The following is a 14,172-nucleotide window of genomic DNA, read 5'->3' as shown; positions in this document are numbered from 1 at the left end:
CCACTTTGGGAGTATTTACTATGCATATTAAAGAACCTATGTTTCATATTTCAAGTCATTTCAATATGTTTTGACTAGGTTTTGAATCCCTCAAAGTTGATTGTTTACTATTGTCATGCTAATACATATTTCTCAGAATTCTAGGAAGCCCTGATTAACTAGTTATAACTTTGATCTAGTTGACCAAAATGAGAAAATTCCTTTTATATTGCATTCTAGGGGTCAAACTCTTGCTATTTTCCAATTTTGAAGAATCTATTTGACTAGTTTTCAAATGCGATTCCAAATGCAATTTCAAGTTTTTAGTAGTGTCAAAAAGTACAGATTGATTGGTAGCCCTATTCAGGATGTCATAACATTTAATCTATGATAGATGAGACCAAATTACTCTAAAAATAATTTAAGTTTTCAAATTTTCAAGTCTTGACCAATCCATCTGCACACTTTCCCAGGTCCATTCCATTTGTAAAAATCACTATTATGCTTGTGTTCCTAGTTCTACAATTATGAGTACCTAACTTTAAACACTTTCCAAATATGCCAAATTATTTTACATGAGCCCAAATCAAAGAAATATACTCTCCATGTGGCAGTAAACTAATTCCCCAATTTTTGTGCCCCCAAGTGTTCATTTGACCTGTTTCTAAAGCCAAAATTGAACAAATTTTATTGTGATTTGACATGTTTGTTTGCAGGTAGTTTCAAATGACCAACTTTGATGGTCAATATCTTTTGACCTAGATGTCATCATGACACAAAACCTAATAGGGTAAAATAATGTGAACCATAGAATAGGTATGTCAGATTTCAGGGCCTGGTTATTTGTTTTAGCCAGTTTTTAAAGCCAACCCAAAAGCCTTTTGGGTAGAAAATCATAGTTTGCAAAAGAAGGTAAAATGAGTTTCAAATGACGATTTAATGATTTTAATTGGAATCTAATCCATGCTAGGTGTTTTAGTTCAATTTTTTTTTTTAGCCAGACCTACTTTGGGGTCTTGACTAACTTCACTAGATTGATAGAATTTGAGGGAATAGAAGATGTTTTAAAAGGGAAAGCGGTAATGGTTTAAGTCATTATAAGTTTTGAAACATACACACAACATTGCTAGCTACAACCTATAATGGTGTTTTAGTTCCTCCCATCATACGTACACAAATATTATTTCAAATTTTTGCAAATAGGAAGCAATTGGTGGATGGCATGGCAAATCCATAGACATATAAAGAAGAACCTCGAGAAAGTAGCTTCACACTTATTCTAGTTTGCATGGGCCTAGCATTCAGAAGCACATTGGGACAAAAGAAAACTCTTAACTAGATTAGTATGTTGAATGGGGCCATAAAATGTATAAATAAAAAAGGGGAAAAGTTACTTACTAGTGATTATACCCATATCTTGGATGAACTCTCTAGCCTATGTCTTGACATGCACAAATTTGGGTATTTGAATTGGTAACCATTATTATTTGCACGCAGTCTTGTCCAAGTGATTGGACCTTGAAATGTTGGGATAAATTGATCAATTTCTTGGAATCATTTTATGAAAAAGATGGTATAGCAACCCAAAATATAATGCATCAAATTGATTCTCAAGGCGAATCTAGTGAACATGTGATTTCAAGGAGTAATGGATGCAGGGATAAGTCAGATGTTGTTGTTGGATACAATTGATTAATTATGTATTGTCTTTGATGTTACATAAATGTTATATTAGTTGATAGTCAGTGCATGCTGAGCTCACTTGGTCAGTGAAGACAATTTTCCTTGTCTACCAAGTGTTCTTGAGTTTGCTCTATATAAAAGGCAATATCTACTGAGCTCACTTGGGTGTCGAAGGAATTTATGCAAAAAAAGAGTGTTAACCGAGCTCACTTGGTTAAAAAAGGGAAAATTGAATAGAACTAATATTAACTAAGTTCACTCATTTACCAAAGGAATTTTGTAAGTTCGCAGTGTTAATCGAGCCCCTATTGGTTAACATAGGAAATCAAATGAGAATTAGTTTCTACCAAGTTGGGTCAGCTACCAAAGTATTTTCTTGTTTTGGCATGTAAAGATTAATTATTTTACCTATTGATTCTAGACAACTATGGTAATGAATATTGGTTATTCCAATTCGTATTTGAGCCGACTTGAAAATCTGGAAGGTATAAGTAAAAGGTCAATTTGTGATTTCAAAGTATGCAAGTTAAATGAATTGGAAGAGATAAGAACAAAGGAAGAAAAATTAAAGAATAAGCAAGTATCCTTGTAGACCAAAATAAAATTATTTGATCAGGAAGGATCAAGCATAAGCCAAAATAGAGATTTGTAATCAGCAATTCAGTTGCATCACAATCAGGTCATTTCATTGTTACTCTCTAACAATTGTAGTAGTGATCTAAAATCTCTTAATAGAGTTGGTTTAACAACCATTTGTAAATCCTCTAACAAGGTGGCAATTCCATTGAATTGTTTCAAGACCTCTTACAAGGCCAGTCCTAATAGGGTGCTTAAATCCTTTAACAGGGTCACACTTAATAGTGTGTTTTGTAACCTTTAACAGGGTTGGCTCCTAATAGGGCTCACTTTGGAAGAGAAAAATAGTAACTAGTTACATTTGGTGTTTTCTCCCAAATTGGTTTTCCACATTAAATGCTAGTTTTATATGTGTTCATGTTATTTCTTTCATGTTTGCAAGTAAATTACTAACAATATCTTAAGACCTACTAAGTTAAACACATTCTACATTAACCAAGTTACAACAATTTTTGTATGCTTGCCAAGTATCACCAATAATCAACTTTATTAGTATGAATTTTATTTGACCTCTAAGGGATCTAGGATTTATTTGAGTAGTAACTGATTCAACTCTCCCCTCTTAGTTATTCCTCTTATATTTCCAACAATTGGTATTAGAGCTTTTGGTGCTTGCAGAGAAGGTTTCAAGGACCTAAGCTAAAGATCAGGATGTCCTACAAAAGAGAGATTTCAAAGCTAAACAAAGACAATTTTGCAGCATGGCAAGGACTTATGAGGCTTCATCTGGCTACCATTAGTGACTTAGGCTCCAAATATCTTGATGAAGAATACAAAACTCCCATTCGAACATTATCAATTGAAGATATTGCTGAGAAAAAGAACCATAACATCATGATGATTGATATTGTATCTACTCTCAATTATGCTGAATTTGATGAGGTCAAAGACTATAAAATTGCTTCTAATATGTGGAACAAAGTGAAAGAAATCTATGGAGGAGATGATAATGTAAGAAGAGCCAAAGTAGAAAGCCTTAGAGGACAATTTGATCAAATAAGAATGAGAGAAGATTAAAATGTTGCAAAATATGTGGAAAGAACTAAGGCTAGTGTCAGTGCGATCATAGCATCTGGAGGAGAAATCAAAGAGGAAACTATTGTAAGAAAAATACTCAAAAATTTGCTTCCCATCTATGCAATTAGAGTGTCTGCTATTCAAGAAAAGAGATGTGATCCAAATAAAAAGATAGGCTTGGATGCCCTAGTATGAAGATTGACAACTTTTGAACTAGAAAACTTTGACAAATATGTTCCTACTTCCAAGAATATTAAGTCTGCATTTGAAGCTAAACTCTCACTCAAAGAAAAGGGCAAGAGAATAAAAGACAATCATTTAGGAAGTGAGGAAGAAAATGAAGAAAGTTTTGATAGTGATCTTGAAATTGTTGAAGCCCTACCTGCAAAGAAATATTCTAGGACCAGAGGGAATTACAGAGGTAAAATTCCTCTAATCTATTTTTCTTGTGAAGAAATTGGTTATATTGCTGCTAGGTGTCCAAATAAAGAAAGAAAGGAAGAGAAGAAAAGCCACAAGTACAAACGCAAGAAGGAATTCAAAGGTCACAAATCCTACAAATACAAAGGTAAGAAAACTCGTTTTATGGCTAAAGATTCTGATAACAGTGAAGATGAAATAGTGTATATTGCTATAAAAGATGAATCTAATGATGAAGGAGATAAGATGACACTTGTCTCTCATGTTAGTAAAAATGATACTTGGATCATAGACAGTGGATGTTCTCACCATATGACTAGAGATAAAACCAAGTTTGAACATTTTTAACATTATGACGAAGGTAGTGTAAGGTTTGGAAATAATGAACCTTGTTGCATAAAAGGAAAATGTCATATCTCATTAACCAATGAACTTGTATGTGATAATTCCTATTGGGTTGAAGGACTAAAACATAATTTAATGAGTGTGGCATAGTTAAACAACATTGGATTCAAGGTAGAGTTCATGAATGGCAAGGCAAGATTGCTTGATAACAAAGAAAATCTGATTGCATCAGGCAAGCAAACAAAAGGTAACCTATTTTATCTTGATCTTGGTGATTTCTCATGTTTTATTGCTCAAGTAGAAGAAATCTAGATATGGCATAGAAGACTATGTCATGTAAACTTTGATAACGTGGTAAAGATAAGAAAACTCAGAAAAGTAAGAGGTATCCATAGTTTGAAGAGACCTGATGTTGGATTATGCAAAAATTGCCAAATTGGTACAATGGGAAAGACTAGTTTATGTGGACCCATTGGAATAGAAAGTTATATTGGAGAAAAAAAATTCATTCTTTTTGTTGATGACTATTCTAGAATGATGACTGTTATGTATCTAAAAGAAAAATTAGAAGCTTAAGAAAAATTCAAATGGTACCTAGCTAGAGTAGAAAAAGAAACTAGAAAAAGATTGAAATGCTTAAGATCAGATAGAGGTGTTGAATTCATCTCAAATGAATTCAACAATTTCTACATTGTAAGACAAATGAAAAGACAAGTATCAACCCTTGGTACTCCTAAGTAGAATGGAATAGCTGAAAGAAGAAACATATCCATCATGGGTTGTGCAAGGACACTAATGATTAAGAAGAATGTTGCTATCAAATACTGGAAGGAAGTTATCAACACTACATTTCATACTTTGAACCAAGTTCAATTGAAGAAGGACTCAAACACAACTCCCTATGAACTATGGTATGGCTACAAACCCAATGTAAGTTACTTGAAAGTATTTGGCAGCAAATGTTATATCTTGAAAGAATCTAGAAAAGGAAAATTTGATGTAAAAGGTGATGAAGGTATATTTCTAGGATATTCTTGCAGAAGTAAAGCTTACAAATATCTAAATTTGTCCACTCACAAAATCATAGAAAGTGCACATGTGAGAATTGATGAGTTCACAGAAAAGAGTGAAGAAGAAAACAAAAGGGAGCCAAAAGATTACAAAAGATTTGTTTACTATGAACCTGATACATTTCCAAACATATTTGACAAAAATGAGACTTCATCTCCTGAGCTCTTCAAGTCTCCAATAGTTACCAAGTTGTAGGAAGTGCAAACCGAGTCACACGGACCTGAGTCGCATTCAGAGGCTACTAAGTTAGTGCATACTGAGTTTGAAGGACTTCAGACATAGATAGAAGGACCCGATCTTGAAGTTGAGATTCAAAATGAAGATAGTACAATTCATTCAAAATTCAAAGAACCTGTATTGGCTAAATATGTCAGAAGGCATCATGCACCTAATTAGATCATTGGAGAAAAATCAAATGGAACAATGACAAGAAGCAAACTAAAAGGTACATGTTTACTTGCTAAATTTAAACCTAGAATTGTTAAGGATGCACTGGAAAATGAAAGTTGGATTGATGCTATGAATGAAGAAATAGAACAAATAGAAAAGAATAAAACTTGGACTATTGTTCCTAGGCCCAAAGATAAAAATGTGATTGGTATAAAATGTATATTCAAAAATAAGCTGAACGAAGGTGGAAAAGTCTCAAGAAACAAAGCAAGGTTGGTATGTAAATGCTCTTCTCAAGAAGAAGGTATTGATTATGGTGAAACTTTTTCCCTATTTCAAGATTAGAAGATGTTAGGATGTTACTAGCATATGTAGCTCATAAAGGATTCAAAGTATATCAGATGGATATTAAATCTGTATTCTTGAATGGAATTCTCAATAAGGAAGTCTATAATTAACAACCAAAAGGTTTTGTTGATCCTGACAAAAGGGACATGGTCTACAAATTAGACAAAGCACTATATGGTCTCAAACAAGTCCCCAATGCATGGTATGAAAGATTACATAACTATTTGATATAGATTGGTTTTTAGAGAACAAATGATAACAGTAGTCTATATATCAAGGAAGGACTAGATAAGAAGATTGTGTTGGGAAAAATATTTGTGGATGATACTCTATTTATAGGGAATGATGACTTATGTAAAGCATTTTCAAAACAAATGAATAAAGAATTTGAGATGTCCACGTTTGGTAAAATAAAATTCTTTGTTGGATTGCAAATATAACAGAACAAAAATGGTATCTATATCACTCAATCTAAGTATATCAAAGAGATACTTAAGAAATTTGGAATGGAAGATTCAAAATCAATTGGAATCCCCATGTGTACTAGACTTAAGCTTACCAAACATAATGACTCCAAAGAAGTAGATCGGACCCTATATCAATCAATGATTAGGAAATTACAGTATGTAGTACATACAAGGCCTGATATTGCCTTAGCAGTTGGGATAGTGGGAAAATTCTCAACAAAACCTAGAGAAAACCACATGATGGAAATAAGAAGAATCTTGAGATATTTGAAAGGTACTGAAGACTATGGCTTATGGTACGAACTTAGAGGCAATCTTGACTTAAAAGTATTTACTAATGCTGATTGGGCAGGAAATCTTGATGACAGAAACAACAATAGTGGTGGAGCATTCTTTCTTGGTAAAAGGCTGGTATCTTGGACAAGGAAGAAGCAAAATTGCACATCTCAATACAAAACAAAAGTAGAATATGTGGCTATAGTATTGAATTTCTCTAACATTGTTTGGTTCAAACAATTATTGGAAGCAATGAAGGTTGAAATGAAAGAGCCAATAGTCATGTATTGTGATAACACCAGTGCAATCAACATATCAAAGAATCTAGTGATGCATTCCAAAATAAAGCCCATTGATATAAAATATAGCTTTGTAAGATAATTAGTACAAGAAAAATAAATTAGATTGGAATATGTGAATACAAAAGAATAAATTGTAGATATATTCACCAAGCCATTACCTAAGAGTGTATTTTTGTATCTAAGAGGTAAACCAAGGGTCATTCCCCTATCCAAAGCTCACTAAATAAAGTTTAGTTATGCATCAACATGAACTAAGTCGAAGATCAGTTAGTTGATGTAGTACTGACAAGGAAATATTGCAGATGAATCTGTACTCAAGGTACATTGGCACTAATTAGAGTGATTTTCTTTGGCATGTGTTTTCAAAGAGGGAGAAGTTGACTATCATATCATCTTTCTAAAATTTTGTAATTCCAAGAAGGAGAAGTTAAGTAGTTCCTTCCCAAGAGGGAGAATACTATAGGAGAAGTTTTCTGTGTGAAATCAAAGAGGGAGAAACTTTCTAACAGAGGGAGTCTTGTTCTCAAAATTTCATTGTGCTATGACATATTGTGTTGCCATCAATGCCAAAGAGGGAGATTGTTGGATACAATTGATTAATTGTGTGTTATCTTTTATGTTACACAAATGTCATATCAATTAACAATCAGTGCGTGTTGAGCTCACTTAGTTAGTTAAGATAGTTTTCCTCATCCATTAAGCATTCCTAAGTTTGCTCTGTACAAAAGGCAGGATCTACCGAGCTCACTCAGGCATCAAAGGAATTTATGAAGAAAAGAGTTTTAACCGAGCTCACTTGGCCAACAAAGGGAAAATTGAATAGAACTAGTATTAAGTGAGTGCACTCGGTTACCAAATGAATTTTATAAGTTCGTAGTGTTAACCGAGCTCCTGTTGGTTAACATAGGAAATCACTTTAGTATTAGTTTCTACCAAGCTGGGTTGGCTACCAAAGGATTTCCTTATTTTGGCATGTAAAGCTTAATTATTTTACCTATTGATTCTAGCCAACTATGGTAATAAATATTGGTTATTCTAATTTGTATTTGAGTCAACATGAGAATCTAGAAGGTATAAGTAAAAGGTCAATTTGTGATTTCAAACTATGCAAGTTGAATGAATTGGAAGAGATAAGAAGAAAGGGAGAAAACTTGAAGGATAAGTAGGTATCCTTGTGAAGAAAAATAGTATTATTCAATTAAGAAGGATCAAGCATAAGCTAGAACAGAGATCTATAATCAACAATTCAGTTGCATCACAATCAAGTTATTTCATTGTTACTCTCTAACCATTGTAGTAGTGATCTAAAATATCTTAAGAGAATTGGTTTAACAACTATTTGTAAATCCTCCAACAAGGTGGAAATTCCATTGAATTTTTTGAAGACCTCTTACAAGGCCACTCCTAATAGGGTGATTAAATCCTTTAACAGGCTCACACCTAACAGTGTGATTTGTAACCTTTAACAGGGTTGGCTCCTAACAGGGCTCACTTCAGAAAAGTGAAAAATAGTAACTAGCTACATTTGGTGGTTTTTCCCAAATTGGATTTCCACGTTAAATCCTAGTGTTGTCTGTGTTCACGTTATTTATTTCATGCTTGCAAGTAAATTACTAACAATATCTTAGGACTTGCTAAGTTAAACACATTCTACATTTATCAAGTTACAACACTTTTTGTATGCTTACCGAGTATTAGTAGTACTTAGCTTTACTAGTCTAAATTTTATTTTGCATCTAAGGGATCTATTATTTATTTGAGTAGTAATTGATTCAACCCTCCTCTCTCAATTACTCTTATATTTCCAATAGTTGTAACCTAGAGAAAAGTAACACTATCCTTGTCTCATCAATTCCTTCTAATAATAACCATGCGAGGGGGTATCTTTGCTGACACACATCGTTTACTATGCAGATGAGAGACATTTTACCATTACGGCTCCCAAACTACTGGAAGTTGTATATGCATGAGTCTCTATCCCATTCACTCCCAATACAATAAAGAGCATCATCTAATCTTTGGGCTTGTATCCAAGAATCCTTGGATTAAGTTAAAGATTACGAAGGACTTGATTAAGATAGATAGTCAAATACTATTGTTTTTCTTGGAAGATGTTCTTGCAATGAAGATGAACAATTCTCAAGATGGGGCTAGAGAGAAACTTGAAAAGTTTCTAAGTAAAATGTTTGAGAGACTCTGTTATTGACCTTTCAAGTTCTGTGCAGAGGATGCATCAAAGAGATAGAACCACACACTTGACATCTTGATTCATGCATTGTAAAGAGATGTTTCCTTGATGGAAACACAAGATTCATACTAGAAGATTCAACTATTGTTGGAAATACATGCTTAAATGGTGCAATTGGAGGTCATCTCTTTGTCAGAGGGAAAGCTGGTGAACGTTTTTCTATTAGAAGTATTCTCACTGAAGTTGTTCTTGAAGAGACTAGGGATCATTACTGCAAGTACATGAATGGTGGTTGTGTAGTTTTCCTTGGAAAAGTTGGTCATAACGTCGGTGCAGGTATGATGAGTGGTCTAGCTTACCTTCTTGATGAAGATGATACACTAATTCCAAAGTGATACATTAGTTCCAAAGGTAAATAAGGAGATATTGAAGATTCAAAGAGTAGTAGCACCATTTGGGTAGTTATAACTAAAACAATTGATACAGGCTTATGTGGAGAGAAGTGGAAGCACCGAGGGTAGCATAATTCTACAAGAATGGTAGAAGTTTCTGCCTTTGTTTTGGCAACTTGTGCTACCAAGTTAGGAAGATACTCTTGAAGCCAAAGCTAAGCCTAGGAGTGATAGACTCATTAAAGGGTACAATGAATAGATAAGGCAAGCATATTGGATTTCTCACAAAATACACTTTCTAGGTCAATGCACTTAGAAAAAATTGATTATTCCATGAGGAAGAGCTCGAATGCAGTTAGGATGGTTTTTGGAGGAAATGTCTTTTTCATTATCCCACATTTGGTATGCAAAGCATGATTTTAATGCTTTTAGATGCTTATGATATATATGTAAGGTGTCTAAAAGCTCTCCACTTTTGAGACACACAACTCACACATAGGAGCCCCAGTGTGATTTGACTTGGAGGTGTAGATGGAAATTTTGACTGACAACACAACTAATGACATGGCACATCTAGAGGTTAATCATGAGATCCAAAGGCCAAAAATTGAGAGTTATGAAGCTACAAAAACTTTGTATGGTTGGGAAGCCAAATAATTAGAGTTATGAACTTACGAATTTCGTAAGTTCGAGATTCTTTCAAGGTAAAGTTATGAAGTTACACCCAAGAGTATGGTCAGGAAGCTAAAATTTCAACTTTGAAAATTTATGCTCAAGGTGATGTGGGTCTCACAATGGATGAGTTGGAAAATGAAGATGCACCACATGGTGCCTAGGTGGTAGGTGGCTTAAGGTATGAGGGTAAAAAGAAAAATAATTAAATCAATTAACGTATTCTCCCAAAATTGAGTGCTCACCTTGGGAAGTTGAATTGTTTTAATAAATTTGGGATTATTTCATAAAGTTAAATCTATGTAAAATTTTAAAACTTTCAACATTTAAAGTTCATGGCTAAGGGAAATTTTTTTGAATGGCCACCCTGGGCATCATTTTTTTGCCAAAATATGAAGTGTTATATATCATCAGAAAGGGGAGGAGATGAAGTTTTTAAATTTGAAGTCAGAATATGTGCAGGTCATTAGTGATGAAAGATATGGGTAGATTTTTAAAATCAGCAGCATTCTCAATAGAATAGGTGTTTTTCATCATGGAGCTTTAGATTTAGTTGGAAAGCAAACAAAGAAGTTTTTTGGCTCCAGATTTTGAGGAAAATGTTTTGGGTTTCAAGAATTTTTCAAAGAGAATGATGAGATCTAATTTTTAGTTGAAGGAAGAGAGAAGAGAGAGGTTCTACATCAATGGATTGAAGTTCTTCAAGCGGACAAATAACATCATCATAGAAGATATAGGATTACCATCATTTTATTTATTCTCTTTTCTTCTCTTTCTTTAGGGTTGATGGTTGGTTGTTTTCCAAACTATTGAGAAGAGTTCTAGCTATGATCCCACCATTTTATGCCCAATATTTCTCTCTTATATGAACATCAATGATGAAATTATAGAGATAGCCCTAATCTATTCAGTTGTTTCATAAGTGATTTCATGCATCCTTTATGTATTTGATTCAAGGAAATGAAATACAACAATGAGTTTATCTTTGGTCTGATTCTTGTCTCATGTTCATGTTGTTTGCAATCTTCTATGATTTATGAATTAAGAGCACAAATCTAGTTGCAACATATTTTAGGTTATATGTTTTGGTATATTTTTCTTGTGATTCAAGGAGTCATGTAAATGCTTGATTTTTCATCATAGGGTTGGAGATTTAATGAAGGATTGGTCTAGTATGAGATTTAGTCTTGATGCAAATGTCTGATTCACAAAGTAATAGAATAGATCTGGAGTCTTGATATACGAGATATATCATTGATATCCAAGGATGTATGTTTTTCTTTTGTGGAATTTCCCAATAGATAAGACACTAATCAACTCCAAGATCTATATGTTTTGTTGCTCATATCTTGGTTATACTAAAAGAAAATTATTAATCAAAGTTTTTTTTCCCTTTCACATTGAAGAACTAAAAATATTTTTCCTCACTTAGCTTATCAAGTTCACAGGTTAGGCTATTGGTTGTTTCACGTCTATTCTATTTGTATAAGAATAAAAGATTCATGGGTTTTCATCTACTAAATATGGATTCAGATTTATGGTTTTAGCTAATGGTCACATAACATAATCTATAGGTTCACCCTCCTAGGTCTTGCAAAGCCTGAAGAAGAAGGAGTATAGCCTTATAGTTAGCCCTGATGTCTAAATAGGTATGTTGAACATGGGAATTAGATACCCCTAGACGTATTTTTTCCTATCATTGGGTTATTGAAAAGTTGTTAATTTAGGAGCCAATAGGGTCCTAGGTGTTGACATATGTCTTTTGATTCCTCTATCATTGTAGAATATACTAAATTGATTGGAAATAAATTCACCACCTCTGTCAGATCTCAAGCACTTCAAACTCTTTCATGTCTCCTTTTCAATGTTGGTCAAATACTACTTAAATAACTAAAAGGCATCATATTTTTCTTTGAGAAACATCACAGTCATCATTCTAGAGTAGTCATTAACAAATAGAGTGAAATATTTATTTCCACAATAGATTTGAACACCACTAGGTCCACATAAGTCAATACGAACCAATTCCAAAATATCATTCGAGAATATATCTTGCTCTTGAATCTAGAATTTTTTGTTTTTCTCAATTAACATTTTTTACAACTAGAATTATCAGGTTTCTTCAGTTTTGGAAAACCTCTTACTCTTTCCATTTTACTAATGCTAACCAAATTGTCAAAATCTAGATGACATAACCTCTTGTGTCATAACCAAACATCTTCATGTTGTACAAACAAACATTTCTCATCAAATAAATCTATATAGAACAAATTACCTCTTGTTTGATCACCACTTCCAATTAGTTTACCATCAGCATCTGATATTTTGCCTTTCTATGATGGAATTCAACTCTATAATCTAATTTGTTTAACTATGAAGCACTCAATAGTTTATGTTGATCTTAGATTGGTTTTGCAAATGAGTGTACACACACTTAAGTCATTTACTTAGTTCATTTTGGTCACAACACGTATATTATAGAGCATGGCGAGTCACAATGAATGCTTAGCCACTCGTGAGCCGAGTCATTGAAGTGCCGAGAAAATAATGTATGTTGAGTGATTTAGGAGCTAAGAAAGCAGTGCATGTCGAGTGATACAAATGCCGAGTCTCAGTATAAAGATTAGTATATGTTGAGAATTAGAGACTGCAAATGTCGAGTGAGACAGTTTCATCATAGCTATTTGCAATGGCACAAACAACTATGTATATCATTTTTTAGCCGACTTAAAGATGAATTATGATATTTTTGAGATAAGGATGAATCTTAAGTTGGATTACCAATGTAAATACATACGACTAATCAGAAAAAGGGAAGGTTTAAGTGGAAAAATGGATGAATCACAACTGTTGATTCATACCTAACCCTAAGTCACCTATATCTTCTTAAGGAGGACAAACCCTAAACTTTCTAATTTGTTAAAAGGAGTGAAGAGAGTAGTTTGCATGCAAAAATAGAGCATTCATGATGACTAAGGAGTTGTGATTTGAGACTACATTGCAAAATTAGTTAGAGCAGAACAAAGGAAAGGAGATAGTATAAAGAGACATTTGATCAGGAAGGATCGAGAATACATCAGTTTTAGAGGTGACTTTTCATCAAGCAATCAAGTGCTAACATTAGGATCAATGCTGAGACATTCTAACAGGTGATTTTAGTCAGAATCTCTTAATGGAGTAGTCCTAACAGGCTATATTGAAAACCTTTAACAAGGTGCTTACTTAATTATGAGTTAAAGTCCTTTAGCAAGGCACACTTCTAACAGGGTGTTGAAATCCTCTAATAGGGTGAGACCTAACAATCTTTGTAAGCCTTTATCAGGGAAAACCTTTCACAAGATAGATCATGTCTCACGATCAAAACATTGTAAGCTTCATTAGATACACTTTATTACTACAATAGTGAAGAATTGTGGGTGTCATCCTAACATAATGCAAGGTAGGAGAATCCCCAAAGGAGATGTCCTAGCCCCCAACAAATAACCACATAATGGAAACACAATAGCAAGAAGCAATAATGCAAGATTTGATACCAAATCACAACTCTTTATTCATAGATATAACTAATTACATGTAATATGCCCAACTGTAAGTCCTTCTATGTTAGGGCCAAATACAAACATTAATTACAAAACAACCAGTTCTGCAAGATCCAACAAGATCCAACTTACAGACCCAATCCCAGCTAGTCTAGATACACAACTAGATAAGAACACCAAGAAGAATGTGCACTTGTACCCTTAGGTTCACCAAGCAATCCTCTAATTTCTAAGTCACAGCCCTAGCTCTTCAAAATTCACATCTTTACTTCATTCCAAAACTAAATGACCAAAAGATGCCACAAGATCCCTATTTATACTTGCCAAAATGGCTAACAGAACATTATCAAACATTAAAAAATAGGAAGGCTGACCCAAAAATAGTTAAAACACATCCCAAGGCAAGATCTCATGATAAATGACATGATCAAAATAAATCCCGCAAGT

At 33.6% G+C, this 14,172-nt stretch overlaps 1 pseudogene; it reads left to right on the top strand.

Annotated features, from left to right (window-relative positions):
• Positions 1-9,773, top strand: part of LOC149571795 (ferredoxin-dependent glutamate synthase, chloroplastic pseudogene) — a 44,020-nt pseudogene extending 34,247 nt beyond the window's left edge.
• The last annotated feature ends 4,399 nt before the right edge of the window (positions 9,774-14,172 follow it).

This window comes from Cupressus sempervirens, chromosome 2 (genome assembly GCF_028749045.1).
Source record: "Cupressus sempervirens isolate cs-2001-9-10 chromosome 2, ASM2874904v1, whole genome shotgun sequence".
Taxonomy (NCBI): Eukaryota; Viridiplantae; Streptophyta; class Pinopsida; order Cupressales; family Cupressaceae; genus Cupressus; species Cupressus sempervirens.
Note: the sequence above shows the minus strand (reverse complement) of the source record. Positions and strands in the feature narration are given on the sequence as shown.